At 39.1% G+C, this 27,928-nt stretch overlaps 1 long non-coding RNA gene across 1 annotated transcript; it reads right to left on the reverse strand.

Annotated features, from left to right (window-relative positions):
* Positions 1–617: 617 nt before the first annotated feature.
* On the reverse strand, positions 618–4,348 carry LOC128810371 (uncharacterized). Its single transcript, XR_008438026.1, has 2 exons — positions 4,202–4,348; positions 618–1,078 (listed from the first exon to the last, which is right to left on the reverse strand). It is a non-coding gene; the product is annotated as an uncharacterized LOC128810371 (long non-coding RNA).
* Between the last annotated feature and the right edge of the window lie 23,580 nt (positions 4,349–27,928).

Below are 27,928 nucleotides of genomic sequence, written 5' to 3' on the forward strand. Positions count from 1 at the left end.
CTTGTACTCTCAGAATTAAGGAAGATCCTTTCCTGGTATGCAGTCATCACCATGAGCAATTTTCAGAGTATCTCTTTGTTACAGATTGATGTCATATATGATACACAAGCTAAGCTGACACGCTTATGTTATGTCTCTATTGCCACATTTACCTGAATCATACTGACAAACCTTATTTTTTGGCTGATAACCATCAACTTTGTACAGGTTTGCACAATGGCTGAACATCAGCTTCAGCAGGCAAGATCTAGGTCGAGAGAAGGTGAGAGAAAATCTCCAACTGCTGTACAAAGGTGATACAACAAATTTCACCAACTGAAACTTCAAGTCAACCTTATTGAACCCCTGGAAATTCCTAACAACAGAATCCTAGACCTGGTGTACAAAATATAATTGCTTTAGGCCAAGTAACTTTTAACTTAGGTCATTCACCATCAGCAATTTGAGCTAACTTACCTAGCTTGACTTAAACTGGGTTTAACATGGTCTACTTTTTCAAATGACCCATAACGATTCTATTCCTGTATTTTCTAACTGATGTACGAATTAATCTTTTTAAATGTCTCCTACTTCGAGATCTGCAAACAAAGCCAGTCCTGCACAAACCACACCTTTACTTGAATTTACTGCCATCATTTTAGAAAGTTTATTTAAAAGAATGTAATCCAAATATGTGCTTTTCTATGAAACACACTTTTCAAGTTCATTTTGCCAGAGAAAATACTAATTTTCCAGAAAGGCATATTTCATTTGCTACCAAAGAGGACTGACTGTAACATAAAGCGGGTGGTTCCTTTAGAAGAAAGAGAAACAATTTGACATGGTAGGTCTGGTATCCTTTTGCAATATCAAATGAAGCCCTACATTTTCAAAATGATGCATGGAAACTTAACCACGTGGTGCCCATTAAAGTCCGTGCCAGCTCTCATGGTTTATGAGGTCACCAGAAGTCCTTGATGGAATTACACCCCCGTTCTGTAAAGTGGATTCTCTTGTATCACAGATTCTGAACCAAAGCCTATAAGGTTCACAAAAATGCCTGCAGTCAGTTTGCTCAGGTTTGGATCACATATTTCCACTGGAAAGAGAGAAACAAGAGAGAAATAAATTATTGAACAATTGTTAGTGTAACAGCATGGCACGGATCTTATGTTGATACATATTCCTGTATGGTAAGGGGGAAATAATGTCTTCCTGTAGTTGTGCTCAAGGCATCTGAATGAAAAGAGAAACACTGGGGAATACTCCTCTGAAAAACAAAAGGACATCCTGTGAGAGTGCGATTACAAAGTAATTCTTTGAGCATTCCTAACAGCTATCAGACAACATACAAAACACAGTATACTTGAAGAATAAATATTCTGTGCTCTTTGTGCATCGTGTGCATTTTTAGAATTTGCTGTTCTGGTGCACATATGTCAGTTTTGTATTTATTGGACCGAACCTTTTAAAATCTATCATAATAGTAACATTCAATGTCCAAAAGAGAAACCTGGCACTCAATTTGCACAAAGACTTTGCACATTGTTGTGTTTTAAAACACTCAGTAGTTAATAAAAGACGGTGGTCTATTGGTATATTGGTTTTCATATTCTCTCCTCTGGAATATGATATGTTTTAGCAATAAACTGATATGTTGATTGAATGCTTTCCAATTCTCAAGGTTTCTAGGAGTGTTCCTGAGGTTGTATCATGTAGCAGCACAGTGACTGTGTTAGAAGAATCCTTATTAGAAAATGAAAAGCCGTGATATCACTGGGGTCTCCTGAATCTGTATATGTAAGGTAGAATAATTTTATTCATAAAGTAGGTGTTTCTCAAGCCACATGATGATATTCTTTATTAAAACATGGACCAGGAATTTGTATGCTTGTCAAACATAGTCTGGACTCCATCAGGTTACGAAGTGTCCTAGAGTAGTCAACAATTAAGGGAGCAATTTTTAGGCATTAATACATGCATACCTTGCAAATGAAGGTCTGGAAAGAAGAAGACATGCTTCTTGAAGGAGATTTGCACAGAGCAAAAAAGAAATAATGTCTCTGAGACAAGCAGTAAATTAGGAAGCATAACAGCAATGCCATAAGGACTATCACCAATTGTTTCCAAGGGTTCATGGTGTCTATGGTTTACTTAGGCTTCTGTTACCCAGGGCTGGTACCCTGGCTAGCCAAAAACTGAAACAGTGCAGCACTTCTTTTACAGCAACCAACAAGATCAGATCAGACAGAGAGAGAAAAAAAGCTGACACTTCATATGGCTTCTCTCTGAACTAGGGAATACAGATGATACAAATATAGCTCTACTGCTGCTGGATTTAGGTGACTTCACACTTACTGCCCTGTCTGTCTGAGAGCTGCAGAGGTCACCAGTGGATAAGTGTGAATTAACCATAAAGGGAATGCAGCACTGTATCAAATTAATTTCTGTAGCAGCTGGGGAGGCTGTGGCAAAATTTCAGAGGTTTTGAAGGGCCGATCCCAGTGGTACAACAACTTTTGATTTTCCAAGAATGGCTGATGCCAGTGGTACCACGGCTTTTCATTTTCCAAGGAAGATTCTTTTAACACACTCCGGAGTATATTTTCTTCTGTCTTTTGTTTTAGATTCTGTTGTTACTTTTCTTTGAAAAGAAAGAAATGTCAGGCAAGTTCAGAATGGGGCAACTTTTTCATTAGAGAGGACTGAATCAGCCAGTAAAGGACAAAGTTTACAGCAGGAATCCTGTGAAAGAAGCATTGTGTACTTATGTTCACGTGCAAACCTTGTGATATAGCCTGTAATATTTTACCTTTTGCAGCCAGGTTGCCTTTCTTGCCTTTGCTTAAATGTCAGTATACACATAGCTAGCCTGGGCTATTCCCCCCTCCCATCACCTCTTCATCCCTCTGTACATCAAGCACCAGCCAAATTTTACTGATAAAGCCAACACTAAGCAGAAGGAAAAATATGCATTCTTCATGCTGTACGGCTGAGCAGGACTAAATGGCTAATAAAAAGTCACAGGCAACAACTTTAAAAGGGGGAAAGGAAAGGGCTGTGCTGTGGGTGGAACTGAAAAAGGAAGGAGGCTGGAGTGGTGGGCTGTGGAGGGGGACGTGTCATTCCTTGAGCTGGAGCCATTGCCAGTCCCTCTACACAGTTTGAGCTGCACCACCTCAAAAGTGCATTGTTATTTCTGCAAAATTTTTACTTCCATCTGAGGGCATTTTGGGTGAGCTGAGATCAAAGGCATTTGAATTAGTTTTAACTAATTCAAGCTTAACTAATTGAGCTTAACTCAAGTAGATATTTGACATGGATAAATACATTGCCAGCAGCAAAGAAATATTAATTAACAATTTGCAGTATCTCAGACCTATACTTCAATGGCCTATTTCTGAAGAAGTATTCACAACCCTGATATGAAGGCCGCAGAATTACATAGTCTTGGCTTTTAATTATCTTTTGGTAATATATTAAAATATGTATTATTGAATTGCCTGGGTTGGAAGGGACCTTAAAGATCACCTAGTCCCAAACCTCCTGCCATGGGCAGGGATATATTCCATTAAACCAGGTATCTCAGAGCTCCATCCAAATTGACCTTGAACACCTTCAAGGATGAACATCTTCAACTTCTCCAACCCATTCCAGTACCTCACCACCCCCACTTCTTTCCTAGTATCTAATCTAAACCTACTCCCTTTCGGTTTAAAGGTTTCCTTATCCAGTCACTACAAGCTCTTGGAAAAAGTCCCTCTCCATCTTATAGGCTCTCTGCAGGTACTGGAAGGCTGCAGTTAGACCACCCCAAAGCCTCCTCTTCTCTGGGCTGAGCAATCCCAATTCTCTCGGCCTTTCCTCGCAGGAGGGGTGCCTCTAATCTACTTGGTGGCCCTTGCTTTGGAGTCGCTCCAACAGGTCAATGTCCATCTTGTGCTAGGGACCCCAGAGCTGGATTCAGTACTTCAGAGGAGACCCCACCTTGAGTATAGGTGTTCACAGATTGAGAATTCCTAATAAATACTTCTATGCTGCTGGAGCTGTGAGAGATTGCGAATTCCTAATTAATAATTCCGTGCTGCTGGAGCTGTCACTTAAACTAAAGCTGCGAGCTCCTTTGCCCTTGCCCTCCAAGGGGGCCGTGTCAGCGACACCCGGGCTCTGACCACGGCGCGCTCTCCTCTACCGAGCTCCTCTTTTCCTCCCCGTCACCTACAACAAGCTGGGGCGGTACAGCCTCCTGCAGCCCCTTGGCATGTCCACAGCCCGGAGCCGGGAAGCAGCACTCCGGCACCCCCGAGGCAGCCGGGCCCGCTCCCTGCCCGGGCCGGGCCGGGCCGGATCAGAGAGGCGGGCGCGGCGATCGCGGCGCCGCACGGCGCAGCCGCCAGGGGGCGGCCGAGCGCGGGCCGCCCGCGTGCCGCGCCGGGATCGCGGGAGGGGGAAATGTGGGAAGCGTTGGGGAATGCCAGCGTGGGGAGCACATTGGTGGCCGTCGACAGGGGAGCGGTCGCAGGGTGAAGTCCTGCGCTCGGCCAGCGCGTTTCTGGCAGGGAAAGCCTGCGACGCTGATTAAAGCAGCCCCTTTTCTGCAAAGCCCTGAGGTCGCAAACGCAGACAGGAATTCTAAAAGAAAATGCTTTTGTAATTCACAAGTAAAGGAAAAGTAGCAGACAAAAGGCTTTTTTCTTGCTGCCATCCTAAATCCATGTTTCTTTCGGAAATGTTATAGCCTTTTCTAATTTGGTCTGTTTAATTGAATTATTTTTTTTTCTCCTTCAAATGATTGCGACATAATGATGTGTGAAAACAGATTGATGTAAACTTTGAGATTTGGAATATAAAATGGGAAAACCTGAATTAATTGTTCAGATAAAAAGAAGGAGAAGGAGGAGGAGGAGGAGAAGGAGAAGGAGAAGGAGAAGGAGAAGGAGAAGGAGAAGGAGAAGGAGAAGGAGAAGGAGAAGGAGGAGGAGGAGGAGGAGAAGAAGGAGGAGAAGAAGGAGGAGAAGAAGAAGAAGGAAACACCATCATTCAGAAAGGCACTAATTAATTGGAGGAAAAGTAACTCATGCTTTCCTGTTAAGTTATAATATGAATGGTAGCATTTTGAACTCTTGGCCTAAAATAGTTATATTGAGCTTTGATCCGTGGGACGCTAACAGACGGGAAGCAGAGGAGTGAATTGGGGTGAATTTAATCGTATCCAGAGATAGAATAATTAACTCTTATGGTGCCTAGCAGCAGTTAGGGTCTCTAGGAAAAGGCGTTATAAAAATAAAACCAGAAAGGGAAAAGGGCCATTTCTGTATATTTGAGAGAATAATATGACATCCTTCCCTAATATGAGTCATGAAATGAAGGCCAAATCTGCCTTCTTTATCATCAACCAAGGAGGGCCACTGTTTGCAAATAGGATTAAACACTGTAGACCAGCAGTTACTGTCACCGCTTGTTTCTTGGGTTTTCATTCTCTTTTTATATTAGCAAGCTTTTCTCAATACATGTGTGAGTACATGGATTAATGGCCCTTCTCCTGAGTCATAAGACATACAGATGCTCTCCTTTCTTTTCAGCCTTGGTTATTAACTAAATATCAAATCCTATTTGGTTAACACAGAGACTGGATCTGTGTAAGTTGGCTCAACATAGGATGTAGCCCTATTATGCTCCCTGATTTAGTTCTAAGTGTCCACATCAGTTCATCCGTGTCATTAATATGTATCAGTTCCCAACAGATCATGTTTTCATGTTGTAAAAACCTAAACTCGGGCTATCTATAAATGCAAGCTGTTCAGTGGTATTAAGACTCCTCTAGGAAGGACTCTAAAAGTAGTTTATAGATGGGGCTTGGAAAGGGTGTGCTGACCACAGTGCAGATAGGCTCAAGTGCTGATTCAGACCTATGCTCAGACACAGGGTGTCTGTTCTCATGTGTACCTTCCCGTTTAATTGCTATGCTAATACCTGTTCCCACAAAAGGCATTGAAGTGCCTGTAAAAATGTGCAGGACATATTCCATAGCTAACAGCCTATAAACTGAGAGGTAGAATAAAATGATTCAAGAAATACTGGAGAGATGCTCTTTACATCAAAAGAAACAACACTTCATTTTTCAAAGGCCGAAACATCAGCACAGGTGACAATGTCTTTCAAAGCATAGAGTAGATATAACTCACTTCACTAGAACTATGCAAAACCTCAGAAAGATGTACTTCACATGATTATGTATTATATAGCAAAGAGAAAGGAAGGAAGGAAGAAAGAAATCTCCCCAGCCTTTCTGTAAATGCATACAATAGAACTCATTGAAAAGCCTCTCAGTATATTGCAGTGCTGAACAGTAAATCAATGTAATCTGAATTTCTGCAGTAGCAGGAAACTTTCCAAATGATCGCTATAAATGGAGCACATGTTTTACGTATAGGTTACTATTTTTGGCAGTCCATCAAACCCCTTTGATGTGTAGACAGTGGGGTTTCATCCAGCTAGCAGGACAAGAATAAAAGGTCCGTATTCTTCCTTGTGCCAAGATCCACTCAGAGCAGAAGATGGGGAGCTGGTTATGGTCACACAGCTCTACAGCTGCTCTTGTCTCAGCCTGAGCAGAACTTAGATAAGCTTGTGTTTTAGTCCCTGAGATGTACCCGTTAAGAATCAAGAGCACTCTATTCTGCTTCTGTGAGTGTCTCAGTCACTCCATGTGCCAGCACAGGAAGAATTGGCACAGGAGCTGTTTATACCACCTTGCACTGGCTGCATGGTTCCTTACATAGGGAACATCCCCCGGGGGCCAGTTAAGGCTCTGGAACACCTGCACAATACAAAGTGACGGAAACCAGCACAGAGAGTCTGGCCCGTGAGTCCTCAAAATGGAAAAAGGCAGATGAAAAAAAACACACCAAGGCAAGGGAAACCAGGCATTGCATGAGGATTAGAAAGAAAAAACCAGGATGAAAATTTGTAAAATGGAGTAAATCACTTCCTGACTGCCACAGAGCTGAACTTCAAAAAAGATCCACTAAGCCCACAGCACTGCTGCTCAAGACAGACAGTGTCTGAGTGTCCTTCCTCTCCTCGGGTTTCTCATCAAAGATGATGTCAAGATTTATGTATCCCTTTCTGAATAGTTCTGTGAGTTTAAACTAGCCTCAGTCCATTACAGCTTCCACATAAAGCAGCAAGCAGTAAAATGTTTTGCCGCATGTGGATAATACACTATAGGACACGAGTGTCCAATAGCCATGATTTTGTGGCTGTCCAAGTTAATTCCAATTACAGAGAAACCAGTGTTGACAAAGAGAATTAAAAATGTCTATTTTGCCCACTATATTCTTTTTATTTTTAAATTCTTTTTTTTAAAACTCATTACACTCATGGCATATATATATGTATAGTACATTTTCATTAGCCCGTCATCAAAGCACACAAATACTAAAACTCCTCTGCTGTTCTGAGTGACATATTTCAGGAATAACTACTCAGAAATAACTGCTGTAGATGTGTCTGGCTGCTGAACATGAAAGTATGGGTGCTGCTGACTGCCTGGCAGCTGGCCCAGCATTTAACCCTGCTGTTTTAAAATGTCGTAAAATAAGCACAATTTAATCTTTTGAAACCTTTTGGTCAGTGACTGTGATTTCCGCAAAAAATGACTTCAAAGGAAAGACAGGCACCTTTGTTGATGCCTTTTTAAGCAGTCATGAGTTCTAAATTATTTTAAAAAAGGGAAGCAAAAACCTCAAAGTGTGTAACACCTCCTCAGAATTAGATGCTGAAGCGATATGTAAACTGGGTTGTAAAAATCGATCCTTCACTAGTGATGTGGCTCAGAATGATATAATTAAAAGATAATGTCAATGGAAAAAGTATATCATCATAGACTAATGGGCTCCTCCTGACACATAAATACCACAGCAAAACCTCTATTTTAATGAAAAAATACCATTTAGAAGCCAAGATATTTGATTTTCAAAGCAGGATGTGTTGAAAATGTTCTATTTCTGTGGCTATATTTCTGTTTTGCCAAATATCTGACACAGAATTAACACTTCAACCTTGCAGTCTTCATGTAATACACAAGATTCTTCCATGCCTCAAAAGCAGCATGCTTTACCTGTGCAAAAAGCAGCTGACTTCTGCAAATAGGTTTCCTTTTGGTTAGTGAGTTGCAATCTTAATGCAGACTGGTTTTATTTCAAAACTTAGATGTGAAAAAAAATCATCCGTATGTAATCATTTGACATTTATTCCATTCACCTTGATTTAAGGAATGTGGGAATTGCTGGGGATGAGATTTTTTAGGTGGTTGTTTTTCACTGCAGTAAAAGTGCAGTTAAAATTACCCTTTAAACCCATACAAGAGAAGAAAACAAAGAACATGAAGATACCTCGAATAATTAAACGTATTTCCAGTCTACATCATATTACCCTTTTTACCTTCACAAAAAGACAAAAAAGTCACTCTTCTGTTCTTCTCAGGTTTGGGTGGGGAAAAAATGCCTTTTGACATTCCAGTATTAAAGCAGAATGATATGAAGAGCATTTGATCTACCACTGTATGCCAGGATGCTTCAAAAATGCCTACCAGATGTGGCCCTCAAAAGTCTTAGGCATCTTCTGCTTAGTTCCTGGCTTTAGACCAGTCCAAGGAAAGAACTGGCTGATGAGCTGATCAGACCAAGCTGATCTGGACAAGATCTGGATGACTGTTGTCACCTACAAAACTTTAAAATCAAAAAGGGAAGTGCCTTGCAAGACTAGGCGCCTCCAGGATTAGGCAGCAGCCAAGAACGGGTTTCTGGAGAGTGCTTTTGGATGCTGTTCCACCTACATCCTGCCTTAGGTGCCTAAGTCCTTTACTAGAGCTAGCCAGAAAGGCTAGATTCCCATTGAAGTCTGGAGAAGGATTTACATTAACTTAAGTGGATTGGTTCAGGCCTTAAAATGAGAACCATGTGTACATCCTTATGAAGAAGCTGGTCCTTTCTGTTTATTCATTGTGACTTCTTGCAGTATTGAACCATTCCTATGCAAGAATCCACAAATAATCCATCCAGAAGATGTTCTGGAGGATGAGAGTTGTGACTTTCTTGCCCGTAGTCCATGCTGCTCTCGGTGGTTCTGGCCATACAGCAGCCACCCTGGCTAATGGGCCACTCCAGCCACATACACCATTCAGGTCATATATAAGCTCTAATTGTATTACTTGTTTGGCTCGTCAATACTTTTCCATGGAGCTGAAGGAAAGGAGAGCATATGGAATAGAGAAGCAGGAAAATTAATGAATGAAAGAATATAACTTTCAGGGTTCTGGCAATGTTTTCACATCCATATTTTCCTCCACTCCCCTGAGGTCACAAAAAGCAAATGGCATGTTCATTTCCTTCCATCTGTGCTATTCTGAACAGCAAATAAGAACTTATATCAAACTTCCTTAATAAGCAGGGTGGGAGGAGAGCTGGGTAATAATTAGCTACTGGCTAGAAATGCCTTGTAGATAATTCGACTTTCAGAATGATGTTCATTGTAGACACATTTTTCTTCTTTCTTTTCCTATTTCGCAATGACGCGACACTTTAAATTAAAAATTTAAAAAAGCCCCAATTCTTCCCAAATCCTACCCATCGCACATGAAGCAGCAGGAGCAGACCCATGCAGAGGCAGGCCAGCGCTGTCCCGTTTTCCTTTAAAATGCACGCGATTCCTTGTAAACAGTGGGACGAGGTGGCTGGCCAGGAAGCCCCGGTGGTGTTGGATGTGTGGCGATGGCCCCCCTTTCCCCGGAGAGAGGCTCAGCTCCAGCTGCAGCTGCTCCCCCCTGCCGTTGGCTCCGCAGGAGGGGGCAGCTGGCAGGGCCTCCCCGCCGCCCCAGCAGATCGCTCCCCCCGCCCTGAGCTGCAGAAACCAGAATTTAGTGACCTGGCGATGCAGCAAATAAATAAATGAATGGAGCTGGAGAGCTTTCTGGAGAGGCCTGCGGGCCGTGCTTCCCAGAGCGAAGGAGAGGAAAAGCGCTTCTGTAGGCGTCTGGCTGGCTGGGTTCCTGTCAGAATAATGATTTCAATGTTACTGTGATTTCACCAAGTGGTGCGCTGGGGCACCTAGGGTCTTGGTAGGCAATTTTTTACAGTTGTGAATGCAAATAAGGCATTTATTTAAATTAACCCTCTATTATACAGAGAAAACATAAGTTGGGAGGAAGCAGTGCTGCTTGAGTAATTGAGAGAAGTGCACTTATAAAAGCAGGGAGGAGGACAGGTCTTGAACATCACCTGGGAAGCACTGGCCAATATTTGCCTTTAAAAATGGGGTTCAAGGACAATAGTTCTGCCGCCAACCTGGTTAGCAAGGCATCTCTACACCTCGGCTTCCAGTCTGTAAAATGGGCATAAGGATCACGTCCTTACATAAGCCCCAGAAAAGACACTTGCGGGGTATGAAATCACTGAATGCACACTAGGAAGCAACCAGATTTCTGCTCCATAGCAGTATTCCCATTTCTAAGGGGAAAAAAGACCATGGAAAAGACCCAGCTTGCAATCATGGGCTATTTCTTTAAGTTAAAGTCTCCTCCTAAGCAGCATTGTGCTTAATTACATCCTAAAAGATTTCTTTTAGTAATAGTAAATAGTGTATAGTAATAGTATATACTAATAGTAAATAGTGTGAGACTATTTACATGTTTTATGTTTCAGCTGGTTTGGTTTCCAAAAGGGCAAAGTAATTTCAAGCCAGAGAAGCAGGACACAATTTTACAAAGAGGATAAACATAGACAATTTTGATCAATGAAAATTTTTTCCAGATTTTAAATGTCCAGAAATGGATCCAAACTCTTTTCTGTGGGAAAGTTTCATTTTCAACCAACTCACATTTTTATAAAGATCCATTTCATTAAAAGTTTTTCACCTAACCTGGTCCAGTAATACAGATTTTTACCTGGGTATTGCCAAACCTCTGCTGGGCTCCTTTTGGGCTTGATGAGTTTCTGCCAGTTCCTTGATGCCTAGGAAACACCACTTTACAGCTATGGCAAAGCCTGAGTTTAAAATAAGGGCCATTCCATTCCTGCCTTTGGTTAAGCCTCTTCTTTTTTTCTTTTTTTTTTTTTTTTTTCTTTTTTTTTTCTTTTTTTTTTTTAATTTTAAAAGCATTTCCCTCTTATTTTCATGGTAAAAGGTATTTTCAATATTTTACAAGAAAATACTGAATGTCCTTATTAGCTTTAGGTCATAAATGCCACAAAACAGATTTAAAAACTGGAATAAACCCAACATAAATGCTTACTATTGGTGAATATAAGGGCATACAAAACAGGGCAGTAAAGTCACTATACAATATCAGTAAAACCATTAAAAAATCTGGAAAAGCATCAAAATGGCTGGCCTCTTTGTAGTTTCAGCACAGAAAAAAAAGCATTGAGCCTTATTTCTAAATATTTTCCCTAGTGGGAAATAACAGCTTGAAAATAATCCCAGATGTATTCATTTGTGCAACATTTTTCTGCTTGCAACATATAGGCATGGAAAAATTATTGAAGGTTTCAGTTCTGGACTTGTATTTTAAAAATGTCAAGCTTTTGAAAAACAGCATAATTTTTCCTTAAAAGCTATTCATTTACCTGGAATGTTGGCCAGCAGGCGTACATTATGGACTTGGTTTAGCCAAGATTGAAAAATTGCCCAAAGGCAAAAGAGAAGTAGGCAATTTTTGTGGCTCAGATTATATACCAACACAAGATACAGCTGAGTTGATTTTTGAACTGGCATATAAAAGAATTTTGCAAGTATGTGATCTTGAAAGTGATCAAAAGCTATCTGAGGTTTTTAAAAAGCTCAGCAATTGTAATTTTCATGTTGTCTTTTTTACAGTCACAATCTGTATCCTGAGGTGCAAGTAATCAGAAAGCTCTTATTAAATGGCTGCTGAAAACAATAAAAAGAAAAGCAATCCAAGCCTATACGTAATAATTTCCAAAGATAAGCAGATTAAGACATATTTCTCTCTGCGCTACAAAACAAATTGTTTGATAAAATATTTCCATTTTGGGTAGATATTAAAAAAAAAAACCAAGGCATCAGTTCACTCAAAACCTCAGGAAGTTGTCTTGTTAAAGGAATCAAAAGTTTTCTTCTGTTCAATCTAGACTATTTTCTTGAAAAGCTATTTGTCTGGATAGCATTTACAGCCCAGAATTTTCTGTTACTAATTTCTGTGATATACAGTAAGTGATGTTACCATGTATAGGTGACTACAAATAATTTTGATATGTTAGACCTATCGGGAGGAGTGTGGGGGGCTGTTCCCCTCAATGGGTATAAAATCACTTTCTTTATGGAAGGGAGACTCTTTTATAAAAAGAAAGAAAAGTCAGTGAAAATTCAGGAAATAAAATTATTTGTCAAGAGCCAAAGGTACAGATATGGGAAAAGGTAGAGTGGTCAATCTAGTGCACACCGACCCTTTAGGGGTAAGGACAGTGCCTGTGCTCTGGCAGGAGAAGCCCAGCTCCAGCCAGCTCCAAGAGCAGACTGACGCTGCATCAGCTCAACACTCAGTGTGACCTGAGCAAGTGAGCAAGGCTGGTCAGTCTGGACACAGTGCCCCGTGAGCAGAGCTCCACTGGCTTGGACAGAATATCAGTGCACAGTGCTGATGTCCTGCAGAACTGTGCCAGTCTGACTGGAGCCTGCCAGAGGGGGTCCAGGGCAGCACATGTACAGACCATGGTGATCCAAGGGCCATGCAGTCTATTCTGTCCCCACAGGAATCATTGCCAGAACTTTGCTGTTTTTCTCTTTGGGGAGAGTTGAGTCTTTAGAGGGTACCACAGAGGTTACACTTCAGGAAACTTATGGCCACCAAGTTAATTAGGGGGATGGAGCATGTCTCCTGTAAGGAAAGGCTGGGAAAAGTAGGTTTTGTTCAGCCTGGAAAGGAGACAGTTTTGGGGTGACCTAATTTCCTTCCAATACCTGAAGGGAGCCTACAGGAAAGCTGGACCGAGACTATTTACAAGAGCATGTAGTGACAGGAGAAGAGGGAATGGCTTCAAACTGAAAGAGAGTAGGTTTAGATTAGATGCTTCAAATAAGTTATTTACTTTGAGGGTGGTGAGGCACTGGAGCAGGTTGCCCAGAGAAGTTATAGATGACCCAAACACTGGAAGTGTTCAAGGCCAAGTTGGATGGGGCTCTGAGACACCTGGTCAAGGAAAGGTGTCCGTGCCCATGGCAGGGAGGTTGGGAATAGATAATTTTTAAGATCCCTTCAACCCAAACTATGACTCTATGATTCTTTAATTCTGTCAAATTAGGGGTTGCTGCATGACTGGCAATATTCAGCTGACTGGTTATTCCATGAAAGGTGGTCCCTTTTCCTTTTGGAATGCAGACTGCTGCTACCCATGCAGTCTACCACAAATGCAGAGCATTAGAAGAAGCTTCAGACACAAGTTAGAATGACTCGGAGTGCTCCTAGATACAACTCATCAGCTTTGCCCTGCTGGAGGGAATGTCCACACTCAGGTCACAGGTGACAATGGAACATGGTCCCTATGCTGGGGAAATGATGAGCATTATGTCACAAATGGTGTTTTACTCACTTCTTCACTAGATCCAACATCTCCTCAATGAGAGCAAAAATTTATTTCTTGAATACTTTCCATTGCCCTCTGTATCCTACTAACAACAAACAGTGGCTCAGCCATACTTCTTGCCCAATAGCTTTGAGAATTATTTGAAATACACAGTCAGATGAAGGTGGGAAGAGCAAGTTCAGGGTCAGAGTTTCTACACCAGTAATACTTTATCAAAAAGAAAATATGGGGAAGACATGCTGATGTTTCTGTGCTTCTGAGCTCTCCACCAGCATATAGTGAGAAAAGGGGAAAACCCAAAAAAGGTGCAGTCAACAAGGTCTTAAGGTACAGCTGGCAAAGCTGGCAGAGAGGTTCTACTTGATGCCCAGGAGACCCGTAAAAAAGCTGGGTGCCCCCAGCATCCAGCTGCAGGTAATTAGCATATCTTAAAATTAGCATATCTTTAAAAATCAACAAATATCTCATTGCAAATTAAAGAAAGAGAATTTGTGCAGATATCTTTGTTGTCCCCCTGCAGAGAAATTGCAGGTGTCTTCACAGATCGGGGAAATCACATATGTGGCCTCTGGTTACATTCTAAGTATAACTTGGTTTATTTTCACATATAAATTAGTACTGAAACAGAGAGACTCAAACAGTGTGCAAGTAATTCCCTTGTTAAAGAGTCTCAGCTCATCAGTAAAATTGGGATTATAAGCAACAATTCCACCTGAAGAACAGATTTTAGTACTAGATCAAAGCAAATAGCAACCTCACCTGCCAATAACACAGCTCCCTTCACACACAACTCTAATAACACAAATTTTAAAAATTAGTATATCATTCCCGGAGTAAATATTTATTTACATGTTTAAATTAAAAAAAAAAAATAGGAAAAAAAAGTCTGGAAGATTGAAATGGCACCATCTGGTGACACCTGCCACGCAGCATGAATGGCTCATGAAGCGACTTTTTTTATTTGAAGTTTTGTTGAACAGCCTTGAGTGTGACCATAAAAGTCTTTAACAGAAAACTCTTGATCAGCCACTGCTTTTTTTATACTGTTGCTTCTTCTTGCTGTAAAGACAATTGTGGACAAGCATGTGGATTCAGATACTTCCTTCAGAAATTACCAGAGTAAATCAAGTTATATATAAGACTCACCTCACTCTAATTTATAGTTCAGCTCAGACCATTGAACTTGTAAGTAAAATTTATGGGGGAAGAGCAATAAATTAAATTGCGTAGAAACATAATTTTTGTCCTGCAGTTACTTGTACAGTTCGATTTAGCGCATAAAAAATGGAGTATAATACTAACTTGTTAATAAAATGTGCACAGCGCTGACATGTAAAAACAGTTTTATAATTGGTTGGTCCACTCTGTTAGCCTTGTTGACAACACTAAATTTTCATACCCCTACATTAGTAAGATTGAGCTAACATTATAAATGCAGAAAGCTCATAAATGCATACAACAGAAATTCATTTGGCCTTTGATTTTTTTTTTGGGTGTCTTTAAAGTGAAAACTGTAAAATTACCACGTAATAAAAGCCAGTACACTGAACGCTAATTGCCCATTTATAAAAAGTTCTTTTCCTCCAATCACGTAGGTGTGAGGCATAAACTTCTTGGGTTTTACGGAGCTGCGACTTATACTTTCAGTTTTGTTTCTCTCTGTTGCATTTCATCTTAAGCTTATAAAAGACGAGCTGCGTTTTATTAATCTGCATCAGCATTCATTAGACATTAAATCTATGTAGATCCCTACAGGGTTTTAATTGTGGCTGAATTGCCAACAATAATTGGGCCTCCGACTAGCCATGGAGAGCAGGCCACCCTCGCTGCCAGGCACAAGTGCTAGCTCCCACACCAGCCACGATAGCCCACTTTGTCAGCCGCCCGAAGGGAAGTTGTCAAGTCTGGGACCCTGCTGCTTTATTCCTATAACTATGTTTTAGAAACACCTCACAAGTGGAATTGTGGTTGCCTCATCCAGAAAATGTGGAAAGGATTAATGTGGCATGTAAAACAAATCACTCCTGAGCTCAGCTGAGAAAGTGGGTATTAAAAGCACTCCAGTCAAAAGAGCTTTAGTGAAAGGGTCATGGTGATATACAGTCAGCACATGTTGGGCTGGTAAAGCTGCAGGGTGTTTGGAAATGGTAATGGTCCATGGGTGTAAATTCTTTCAAGACCTCTTAAAGGCACATGTGTTTCTTGAGCATGTTCTCCAAACAAGGACCTGTTATAGGTTAGCTTCACTGGAACTTTTAAACTTTATTGATTGGTTTGTGGTATTCCAGGTTTGCTTACTGTTTTGGGGGGCTTTTTTTTAATGTTGTTGATAAACATAGAAAACTAACATGACAATCTAAAATTTACAAATCTATAAACTATGTTGTATACAGATTTATTGTAACATATTGCAGAATGTGTTATTTCTTTTCTTTATGCCGTAATCACTGGATTCACAGGAGTTAAGGGTCTATCAATATTTCTTTTATGAAAGCAGGTTGGTTAAAATGTCTGTAGTTTTGAGGTTAAAAAGGTCAGACCCTTAAGTTTGACATAACATTTAGTGGGCCTTTATAAATGTTTGTAACTTCGTAACGTTATATTTCCTAAAGTTATTAAAAAGATGGCTCATGGTAGCCTTTCTAGTAAAGCTGGGAAGACTGAGAGTACTTAGCAAAAGCTTTATTTTACAAGTTGCACTATTCCTTGTTTTATTTTTTTTCTCATTAGGAATTTCACTGTGATTTGGCATAAAGAATAAAAATGTGAAAACATATATGTGCCATTTAGCCTTTTTTTACCCAAACAATTGCCACTGGTGGCAATGTCCAGAAAGGGTTTTTAAGCAACAACTCACCCTGACTTCCATCAGAAACATGAGGGTTCAATAATTTTGTGCATTAAGCCTTCTGTGCAGGGATCACTTCACTTACATTTGAAATTGAGCCATTTTTGAGAATCATGTGTCAGGTGTTAAGCAGAACACAGCCACATCTTTATACAGAACAAATGGCTGAGAAATGGAACTAAAAAAAATAATGCATCTACTTGTTACAGTACTTGCTGTGATATAATTAAAAACACTAATAATCACTTCCAACATGCACCCTTCAGCTGAGAACGTATTCCTTCAGCAAGTGGCCTGCATTCAATTCCTGGGAAGCTTATTACAGTCATGGTTCAAAAGCCAGTATTTTAGAATTTGGCCAACAGAATGATATTTTGGTCAAGTACACTAGAAATTAGGATTTTTCAGTCTTATTTCTGAATGTATTTGCTTTCTACACAAGGCCACTGTTAATTATTTTATGTGGTCATTTAACCTGTGTTCACTATAATAGACTTGAAAGCAAAAGCACAGATTGCAGTTGCATGATGTGGTAGGTGAAAACATTTGTTCTGAATAACAATATTTAATTGAAATCATATTTAAAAACACCAAAGAGTTGTTTTCTCATGAGCCCATAGAACTCTTATGAACAGGGGCCATGGTTAAATGATCAAAACCCTATTTAGTCAAGTTAAAACAAATTTTAAAAATACCATGTGACCTTGGCAAGGTTTGGGTTCTATGTAGGTTCTGGTTCAGTGCCTCTGTTGTTGGCTCCAGCTACAACCATGACTACAAATATTTTTTCACAGGCTTCAGCAATGACACCATTTGTTACTTTTGCCTAGTACAGCACCGGTGAAAGTCAAGATCAGTCATTCTCCTGCAACATTTCCATCATGCAATGGAGTTCCAGCCATAAAGCATGGGAACACATAGTAGATATGATGTCACTGTCTGGCATCTTTACGGAAATCAGAAAGCTTTGGTAATGCTGACCTTTGAAATTTAGTTTTCTGTCCTCTTCCCCTTCAGGAAGGTGAAATGTGATGTGCCTGTAAGCTGTCTTGAAAGAGATGTCCTGTAGCTACTTGGGTAAACAGCTGGGGTAACTGACCAAGACATACTTAAATGTTTTGTGAAGAGACATATAGTCTAAAAAGGAAAAAAACAACCAAAAAAAAACAAAACAAAACAAAACAAAACAAAACAAAAAAAAAAAAAAAAAAAAAAAAAAAAAAAAAAAAAAAAAAAAAACAACAGAAAAGGGTCATAGCAGATGTGGGGTATTTTAATGGTATTGTTCCACATCGCAATAACATGCAGGAAACTGGGCAACACTGTAATCTATAAACCGAATTATTGGTGAGCTGCCCAAACATTTTCAAAGCCAAACACCTGCAAGAAACAGCCAAATATTCTGAACAGGAGACTAATCCTTCTGGGGTTTTTTACCCTGCAAAGCAACAACAAAAAAAAGAAAAAATAAATCTATGTTTATGAAATTGTTTTCTTTAGGCTTGCTAAGCTACAGGGCATTTTTTTCCAACAGTTTCCAAGAGCTGCTTTGGTAAACCAAGTAAATGTTTCTTGTACCTAGGAAAAAACTGTTTACCTTTTGTTTCAACTCCAATTTTATACCAGTCTTGGTAGTCTTGATACTATGACCTCAAATAAGCAATTTTGCTGAAACACTTTACAACAACTTTAAGTTGAAATCTTAAAAATGCCTCAAAACCTTTGTAAATTAAACTCCTAAGAGCATCAGCTCTCATGTTTAGGTTTTTATGGAGGTTTTTTTGGGAATAGTCTGCTCTTTCTCACATCTAAAACAGTAGCTTCAGATTCAAAGTCATTTGTCAATACATTCATCATCAAATATGCAAAACCATTTAAAGTTGGAGTATAAACTAATAGGAGAAGAAGAATATTGAAGAATATTGAAGTTTTTATATTGTTTTTTTCTTTTTTTGTTAGTGAGGCTATAATAATTTGATTCTAATTCGTTGAATCACAATTCATTGAAAACCTCAACTTTCCTTTCTGTTAGTAGACAACCCAGAAAATATCCAATAAAATAATATAAACAGTAAGTAGACTCAATAAAATGTCACTCATTTACATCCTGAAGATGACCTCTTTCTTACCCAGAGACAAATTTTAACTGTTCTTTATCAGTAGTCTATGGCCCTTTGGATAGTTGAAATTTGTCAGACATTTCACTGCCTAAAAGTGTTAATTTGGACAGGAAAGGAGCCCCAAACCATTTGTGTGACTCATTACTCAGCTATTTCAGCTATGGCCCACCATCCTCAGGCCCCAAAAGTGGTTTAATGTAGAGTGAGGCCTAAAGCACCAAGGTCTCTCTAAAATTATTCATACTTTTACTTTTCTGCAGAATTGCCTCAAAGTTTAGTAAGGACTATGGCCTTGCTATGCTAGGAAATGTATTTACATTAACAAAACAAATACTATTTGCTTTGAAGGTTTTCTAGCAATAACAGTTGGTGGACTTATGCCCTCTTAAACAGGAAAATCAAGTAAGGAGACAAAAAACAAAAGAATAAAACAAATGTGGGGTTTATTTTTCTCTCAAGTTAGAAAAAAGAGTTGGGCTTGTTTTGTTCTGTACCTACTGAGCTATATCCAGCTTGTTCAACAAGGCTTTGACATGGAAACATCAAGAGTCAAGGTTGAATTTTTTTGTAGACCTGTGAGCAAAAAATTAGTGGTACTTAGAGAAAAAGGAATTAACAAAATACAAAAGGGAGCAGGAAAAAATACCTGGATTGAGAAGGAGAATATTATTTAGTAAAAAATATTCTGACTAAATAATTTATATTTCAAAAAAGTATGTTAGGAAAATAATCTACTCTGTGTATAATTTATCCAAGAAAATATCAAAATGCCATGTTTCAGCAAGGCCTCACAGTTCATTTTAAACTTATTCTAGAAAAATATTTAAGTAGTTTGTGCATTTACTTTTTTTAAATTTTAATATATTTGCTTTTATATTTCTTTTTCTTTCTTCTTAGGTTTTTTTTTTTTTTTAATTCATAGAGGAAGAGAGTGGTAAACGCAGGGAAGCCTTCATCTAGATCTAAAAAATATACTGTAATCCTAAAACAACATTCTTTTTTCCCTCACAAAGCTGAACAAAACTTTTGTCATCTTTTCCAAGAAGCAAAAAAGGCAAAACTAAATTCATAGCATGACACAAGCAGCAAAATATGTAAGTCATCTTACATTTTCAGTTGCTGATGTGGGACTGCACTTGTGTCAGCCATTTCAAACAGGGCATGGACACCACCTGGCAACCCTGTCCAAAGCAAAATAAAAGGTGAGAAGGAGGCAAATGTCCACTTTCTTTTTGCTGTTATTTCTCACAAGCTGCTGCCAGTGCTGACTTTTCAAACAGTTTTTCTGTGTGGTCTTTTCTGCACTTTCCATGAATTTGCCACATTTTGCCCACAAAATCTTTCTACATTTCTGAAAAAAAAAAATGCTGCATGAAGGGCATGAGCACACATCACTTTAGAAACAGTCTGATAATGTACATCCACGTGTGTGTGCACATGTGTTGAAAACATTTATCAGAGCCTTCCTATGTTACTCCTGCTCTCAAAATTCACAAGTGTCATACCAACCCCAGGCACAATACCAAAATATAGTATTTGCCACTGAATTACCTGTATTTTCTGCTATTTGGTACATATACATTGGTACTGAAGCAGTCTCAAAATGTCATTCTCTACCTTCTGTTAGCTATAGATTTTTTATCATAAGAAACAAAAGGATAAAACTTTGAACAAATGAACCAGCTCTGTCTTCTAAACAAAAGAGAGCAGATACATCAGGGAAGTGCTCCCACTCACAACTTTGAGCAGCAAGTTTCAGGCAAACAAGAGGAAGCACTTTTCATTACAATGTACAATTAAATCATGGAACTCCTTACCAGGGGATGCTGCAGAAGCCAAAAGTATAACAGGGTTCAAAAGGAGATTAGACTAATTCATGAAGGATATGTCTATCAGTGGCTACTAAGCACTGTGATCTGGATACCCTCTGGCAAAGGAAGTCCCTAACCTACTGCCTACTGGAAGCTGGGAGGGATTCCATGGGAGAACTTCGGCATAGTTTCTAAATTCATATATACATAAGTATTATTTTAATTGAACACCTTACAGAGCTGTTTAGTTCTCAGACTCACAGTTCTTATTCCTACTTGACAACTCAAATGTTTACAGTGTTCTTCCTGGGGCACTTTTTTAGCAACTTCAACATTACATTAGTACTTTAGAGACAAAACAGTAACTTCTTTTAACATGTTTACCTGATGTTATTCCTCGAACTTGTAGAAATCTCTCTACCTTTGTACAGCCGCAACATCAGTTCCCAGAAACCTGGTAAGTATAACTGAAATAAAATGTGATATGTGCACACCTGTACAGCAGATGACTATGTTAAAAGTGATTAAATAGCATTTTTTGGTGTTTGTTTTAATTTGAACCTTACTACCTTAGAAGAGTAGCAAGAAATTGTTAGAGCCAGGACCCCTCTGAGCAAACCAGTTTACTGGGGCTGAAGATGCAGCCCTTGATTTTACAAGCAGAGAACAGATAATTGTCAAACCCCAAAGAACACATTATTGCAAATCTGCAGTAACACGTCTCATCCTTTGACCGTCCATCTGAAATGTGTTTCTATCATTTACATTGCAATTGTTTTCTAATGTAAGATATATTTGGAGTGTAAATATCGAGATTAAATCTACCTTGAAAACTCAGGCTGAATCAGGTTTATAGCCTAGAGGCAAGTTGTGAATCCCATAAAGCATTGTTCGAGGGACCTGGTTAGTGTTTTGTACACCTGCTTAATGTTTTTTTTTTCATAGTCACAAATGTCAAACTGCTCACTAACGCATTGAGGTTTGAATGACAGCCATGCACTTGAGCACCAGTTATGTTTTTTCACTACCAAATTGGACTATAAATGATGAAAAAGAGGTCAGAAAGGAAGTATGGAAGCATACAAATTTGAAAGGGGAAACTGCTAATAGTCATAAACCGTGTGCAATCAAAGGACCAGCAAGTCATTGTGAATTACCTGCTCCATGAATTACTGATCTAACTGCATTATGATATGGAATTTTCTAACTCCTTTCATCTGTGGTGCAACAGCTCCTAACAGCTCCCAGATCAAAAGCACGACTGCTAGTGAAACCATAGAGGAAAAGCCCACAACACTGACTTTCATTATGAGCACTTATTTGTTAAACTTTTCTTAATATACAGGTTTCATTATTTATTGATTCACTGATTGGATGTACTGTAAGTGTGCCACCTACCAAATTCGAGGAAATAGCACAGAAATAATCAGCAGTGTGACACCTCAATGGAAGTTAAAACTTGTAAGCATGTGCACATAAAAACTCATAGCTTGTATATTTCTCCACAGGGGGTAACATGCAGAACATAAATTGGGACATTTTTGTTTGTTTGTTCCTTTACTTAATCAAAATCACCCAAAATACTTCAGAAACAATCAGTTCCATGTTAGTAGCTTTACTGACTGTATAAAGATGATGAGACAATTAGCTTGCACATGCCAATAGAACCTACACAGTCTTCATGTGAGCAGTGACGAGACAACTGATTTCTACATGTGCCTGTCATACCATACATGGTCCAAACCAGAATTCTAAGCTAAAGTTATGAACATTAAGACAAAGTTCAAGTCAGTAGGCATATTAACCAAAATGTATGGAAGGTTCTTTAAGCTGGGCTTAGAAATTCCTATGATGTCTATTAAAATATATTAAAGACATTTCTAATCAGACATTTTTTAGTTCACCCCAAATCTGATTTCTAGGCTGGATGAGAAAAAATGAGTTTAGTTATGCTTGTCTGAGCAAATTTGACAATAAAAATATAATAAATAAATAAATAAATAGTGTGTGAATATATATATATATAATGTATGTATGTATATATATAATATGTATATATAATATATATGTATACACACACACATGCACACACAAACACACACACACACACACACACAAACACATATATACACATTTTGGAAGACATCTCTTTTGTTTGGAGGGTTTCTACTGAGACAACTTTGTGTATGTCCAGAAATAAAATGTGAATTGCTTTCACCATCATGAGAGTCTGCACAGTGAATATGTCCTTTTTTTGGTGCTTATCATAGGGAATAAATGCTTCAGGCACTAACAGCTGCATCATTACTTCAGTGTGAATATATTGAATTCTTTCTACCTATGATCAGATTTGTAAGTATGTGATGTGCAAGCAAAAAGCAAGCAAATACTGTCAGTATCACCTTGCTGGTAGATCAGCCTAGAAAACAGACTTTCTCTTCTGTGGAAAGAAGTGATTGTGAGGGGACTAGTTCCCCCCCACTTTGTGTTTCCCTCCCCCCAGCCACTCCACTGCTGAGGCAGAGGCCTGGTCAGGGTGTCAGGAATCTGAAGGAGCAGTTGCCTGGGGAGCAGGGAGCCAGGGAAGCCTAGGCTGGCATGCAACCAGGAGCGCAGGCTGCCTGCCTGCTTTCCATTGAAACTTTCAATGGAATCAACATGTTCCTGTGAAATGTTTCAATTCTGTAAAATCAGCATTTTCCAACAGAGAAGCATTCCACCAGAAAATTTTCAACCAGCTCTAATAATCAGGGCATCCTCAGCATCTCACACAGGGGTGCTGCTGAAGGACGTTAAATTTCCAGCTCACAGACCATGAGCCAAAAGCTCTCCTTGCCTGCATCCCACACCACAGCCATGGTCATCCCCAGAGCTGTCTGCCACAGCTCCCAGGTGTCACCTCTGTGACAGCACGTTTTCATTCCACTGGTAGAGCTTGACTGAAACAGTCCAGCAGCAGGCACCACGAGTTCCATCTGGCCAAATACAGGGCCACAGCAGAGACCATCTGTGACATGCTTGGGAAAAGTCTGAATTTTTTGAAGGTTTGAAGAAAGTTTAATAGTTTTAATCTATCATAGGAGGCATAGGAGTTCTCAGCTCCAATCAAGAGCAGAGGTTTTCTTATGCATATATATATATATATATATATATATATATATATGTATGTATGTATGTATATATAAGAATGTATGTTGGGTCATTTGAGTTTAAACCTTGTTTTTTTTCTTTATTGAGTTATTTAGCTGATTTTCATGTCTTCCTTAGGAGGCGGATTCATAAACTTTACAAAAAAGTATGGATTTTGTTTATACAAAAATTTCATTAAAAAAAAATATAGGAAAACAGCAGCAAGCATCCAAGGAAATGAATGGTTCCTGACATCTGTCAGTTAGAAACCGCTGTTGATGATCGCACCTCTTCATATAACCTTCTTTGTTTTCAGTGAGAGATTTTAGGACCTTGTTCTACTAAGAGTTAAAAGCTAACTAGACAAACAAATATAAAACACTGTAAGCAATTATTCAATTAAGATTTCTAATAAGCAAGTGAATCTAAATGACAGGAAACTGATGCTTGATAGGTTGGAGATTTTTTCAGTGAACATAATGAACCCAAATAAATTTCTTTACCTCAAGAAAGAGTTAAGAAAAAGATTATATCTTTCTGTAGCTGAGGTTGGAATCCAAAATGACAATTTAGAATTTATTGTCAGCATGCATTAAATAATGAAACTACATGAGGGTAATCAGATCCATGCAGATTTTTGAATTCTATTTTATGATTCACTTTTAAGGACTGGATTTCAAACTACTGATGTCCTTCAATTTCTGTTTGGTGCATATATTTATATTTAGGAGCAAAAGTCATCTTGAAGCAAGTCATACAATAGTCAAGATCTTCTAGGGTGCAATTTCTTAGTCTGAAATCAGCCTAATAAATCTCAGGAAGAATGTGCCTATTTCACTGCATTAGCCATAAAAGGAAGCTGTAAGGACAAGTTTGGGGTAAACATCTACACAGGAGTTGATTTAAACAAGGTGAGATGAAATCAACCCAACTGTTTTTAAGGTAACTTTTCATGAAATTAATTGCCGGCCAAACTTAAGGCTGTAGATAACTAATGTTTACATTGATCTTAAGTTTTTCAAGAGAAAGTTTAATAAACATCATACTGACATCTGTGCTTTAAGTCCTTCTCATGATAGGGAAGTTTTTTAACAGACCAGACCCTGAGGCTCAGTAAATATTTTACTAAGTGAGCTCCAATTTAGGGTGTAAGTTATTAGGAGTCTCACTCATTTCAACCCTTTCAGTAGCAAGGAGAAGGAAGAAAAGAGAAAATAAAAAAGCATGAAAGGAAAAAGAGAAATATACACACACAAAAGAAAAACTAAAGAAAAGCAAACAAACAAGAGAAACCAAAGGACCAGAACAAAAAGAGAAACAGAAACAATCTACAGAATTACAAAAATCCTGTTCAGTGTCATAGAAAAACAGGATACAGAAAAACATGATAAACAACAGTAGATAATCTTCCCATCATTACAAGAAGCAGCCCTGAAACAAAACTCCAAATTAGAAAGCTGGGTGGTTGGGGAAGCTGAACGTGGAGCTGTGCCCTGTGTCTGGCACAGCCCCCACACAGCAGCACTGGGTGCCTGGCCCACCTCCAACCCAGCCCCAGCTTTCCGAGCACTCCTCATCCTGCAGACACCCAGCCACTTTTATATTGCAAGCCATAGATCATGTACACAACCAATAGATAAAGTCACTTTCCATCCTGCATGTTTTAGGGGTTTAAATTATTTTAAGTTTCATTAAATTATACACGCTATTCTAAATTTCCCAGACGATGGCTCGCAGATGACCCCAACCCCAGCAGAAACTGGGGGGATTTTTCATACTTGAAGACAGAAAAGCATGGCAGCCTTGCTGTCCCTTGGGTACTATTTGGTGAAAGAGGAACATCACATGCAGCTATGGCTGAATACTGGTGGCCAGTGCTGTCCCTGCCACACAGTAAGAGGTGTTCCTGGTCCAAGAGGGATACATTTTGGGAAATATACCAATGCCAGACATAGAACATGTGAATATACAGTGCAGTAAATGCATAAATACCTATATGCATATTCATGCATACATATTAGGTGTATATATATATAATTTAAAGTGTGAGGTGCTTGGGAAAGATACCAGGGCACATACACTTGAATTACACATGAGTGTGTTTCCATGTACTTGGGAAAGAGGGCAAGTACAGCAGTGTACATGTGGTCCTCATGTGTTCCCAGAATGCCTTGTATTTCTGCTATTTTGGCTGGGTTACCTCAGTCCCCAAGTCTACACTAATGCCTGTCACCCTTTTGGGTACATTTTGTTATAAATCGAAGCAAGCAAAGATTTGTGTCAAAGCTGTCTACACGTGCAACCAGTTGAGAAGCTGAAATGCCTTCAAGTCATGTACCAACTGTTTTCATTTTCTCTCAAATGGTGTTTCTGTTATTTTCTAATCTCTGCCTGTTTTTTTATTGTCTTTATTCTTCTCTAAAGCCTAACTGCCTTTCTCTTCTTTGCCTAACTTCTAGGCAGTGAGAAGAATGTGTAGGAGCCATCTCCAAATTTTAATACAAAGGCAGCTAAAATTCCCAACTGTATCAAAACAGTCCCTTGCAGAGCTGCTCATCATTTCTTTTGTCTACATAAACCCCATCAGAGAAGCCATAATGCAGCCCTAAGAAACTACCAGAAATCCTGTAATAAGCACTTTCTTTCTAATGTGGCAAGGGCTTTGAAATTCAAGTTATAAATGTGACAGAAGGATTGAATTCAAGTTTACCCTGTGGTCACAGATGTGGTATAGTTGGGTATGAAGTCTGGGCCTGTGTGCTCTCCCAGTGCACTTAGTCAGTAATTGCCTGAGCCCAGGGCTTCTCCCACAGAGGTAAGAACGGGCTGACAGGAGACCACGGACAGGCTGGAGAGATGGTAGAAACTGCAGCTGAAGAAATGATCACGTCTTCTGTATGTAATTAAAAGAATTAGGAGATGTTTAGCAGGTAGTACCAATGAATCAGTACCAATGAATCATGGACATGCTTAAGTGTCCTGTAGAGCCACACCCTTCACAGTTTGGGAAGTCTCACCTAATACAGCTAAAGCTGTCACTGCAATGCAGATTACAATCATTACTGGATAGCGACTGATCATCTTATTGGAGAGATTTGATTCCCCACATGAGAATTATCCTATACAGATAAGCCAAAACTTTTGGGGTTTGCCAAGGGATTTTTTGGGAGTTGTTTTTTTTTGAGCTTGTTTATTTGTTTTTGTTTCGTGGTTGTGGGTTTTGGGTTTTTGTAGTAAATAATCCAGGAGTCAATATGCAACATCTTTTAAATGAAGGAAATCTCCAACAGAGATATTGGAAGGGGAGGTTTCTCTCTTCATAAGGTAACAGCAGGACAATTTGGACTACGGTGGAATTCAAGGAAAATAAATATGAAATTGGCAGGACTCAAAGTAAATCCACCTGTCTTAAGATGACTTCAGCTGTAAACACTTTGGGGAACTCAGATAGTTACCACCCACAGTGAGGATGACTGAAGGAACCAAGATGAACTCATCAAAACAGACCTGACCTTGAATTCTCTCTAGTACTAATCCTAGCACTCTGCTTTAATCCACTTACCAGGTTTTCTGAAGTCAGTAGCCCACAAGAGCATGTGACCATGTCCTCCTTAGTTTAACTCTATTTACTCAGATAATAATAAGAAATAGTAACAACAATAACGATAATAATCCTTCTTAACAAGGTCAATAGCATTCAGTTACCTGAATGTTCATGTAAGACCTTTTTCTGCAAGTTCAAGGAGTTTATACAGAACAGATGAGCACTGAAGGCATAATTGTCATCTTCATTTACTGCTATAAATTTGAAACAGTTCCATATAACCCCAAGGAATTAAATGAGGTGTGCAGTTTCTAAAATGGGGCAAGACTTTGGCCAATACCATGTACAGTAACAGACTCTTTAACAAACTGACATTAAGGACACAGAAGGAGAAAAAAACCAACAAAACATAAACAGAAAAAAAATGGTCCTTAAGTGAATATCAGTGGTTAGAGGAAAGGTCTTCTATGAGCCTATGAGAAGCAATGTGCATTCATAAACCCTTGTCTATTGCTAACTGATGGATGGGCAAAATTTTATTTAGCCACATCAGCAGCAGACTCGCATAAGAAACAGCAGGAGCAATAAAACTCATATGGATAGCTTTCATACACATGAAAGTTTCTTGTACCACGTGTCACATATTCAGTTTGTAGGAATAAATATATTAACTATGTTTTTCTAACTGAAAATATTTTCCACATGCGAACAGACTTAAAAGCACGTTTAAAAAGAAGATGCAATAATCAGATTTTAAACTTTGGCTTTAAATTCAAAGCAGAACTTGAAGTAAGCCTTTGGGGATGTTCTTCTATTTGAAGGAATGCACAATTCTTGTTACCTACTTCAAGCAATGAATGGCAATACTCAGTCACAAAAACGCAACAGAACTA

The sequence above is a fragment of the Vidua macroura genome, chromosome 1 (genome assembly GCF_024509145.1).
Source record: "Vidua macroura isolate BioBank_ID:100142 chromosome 1, ASM2450914v1, whole genome shotgun sequence".
NCBI lineage: Eukaryota > Metazoa > Chordata > Aves > Passeriformes > Viduidae > Vidua > Vidua macroura.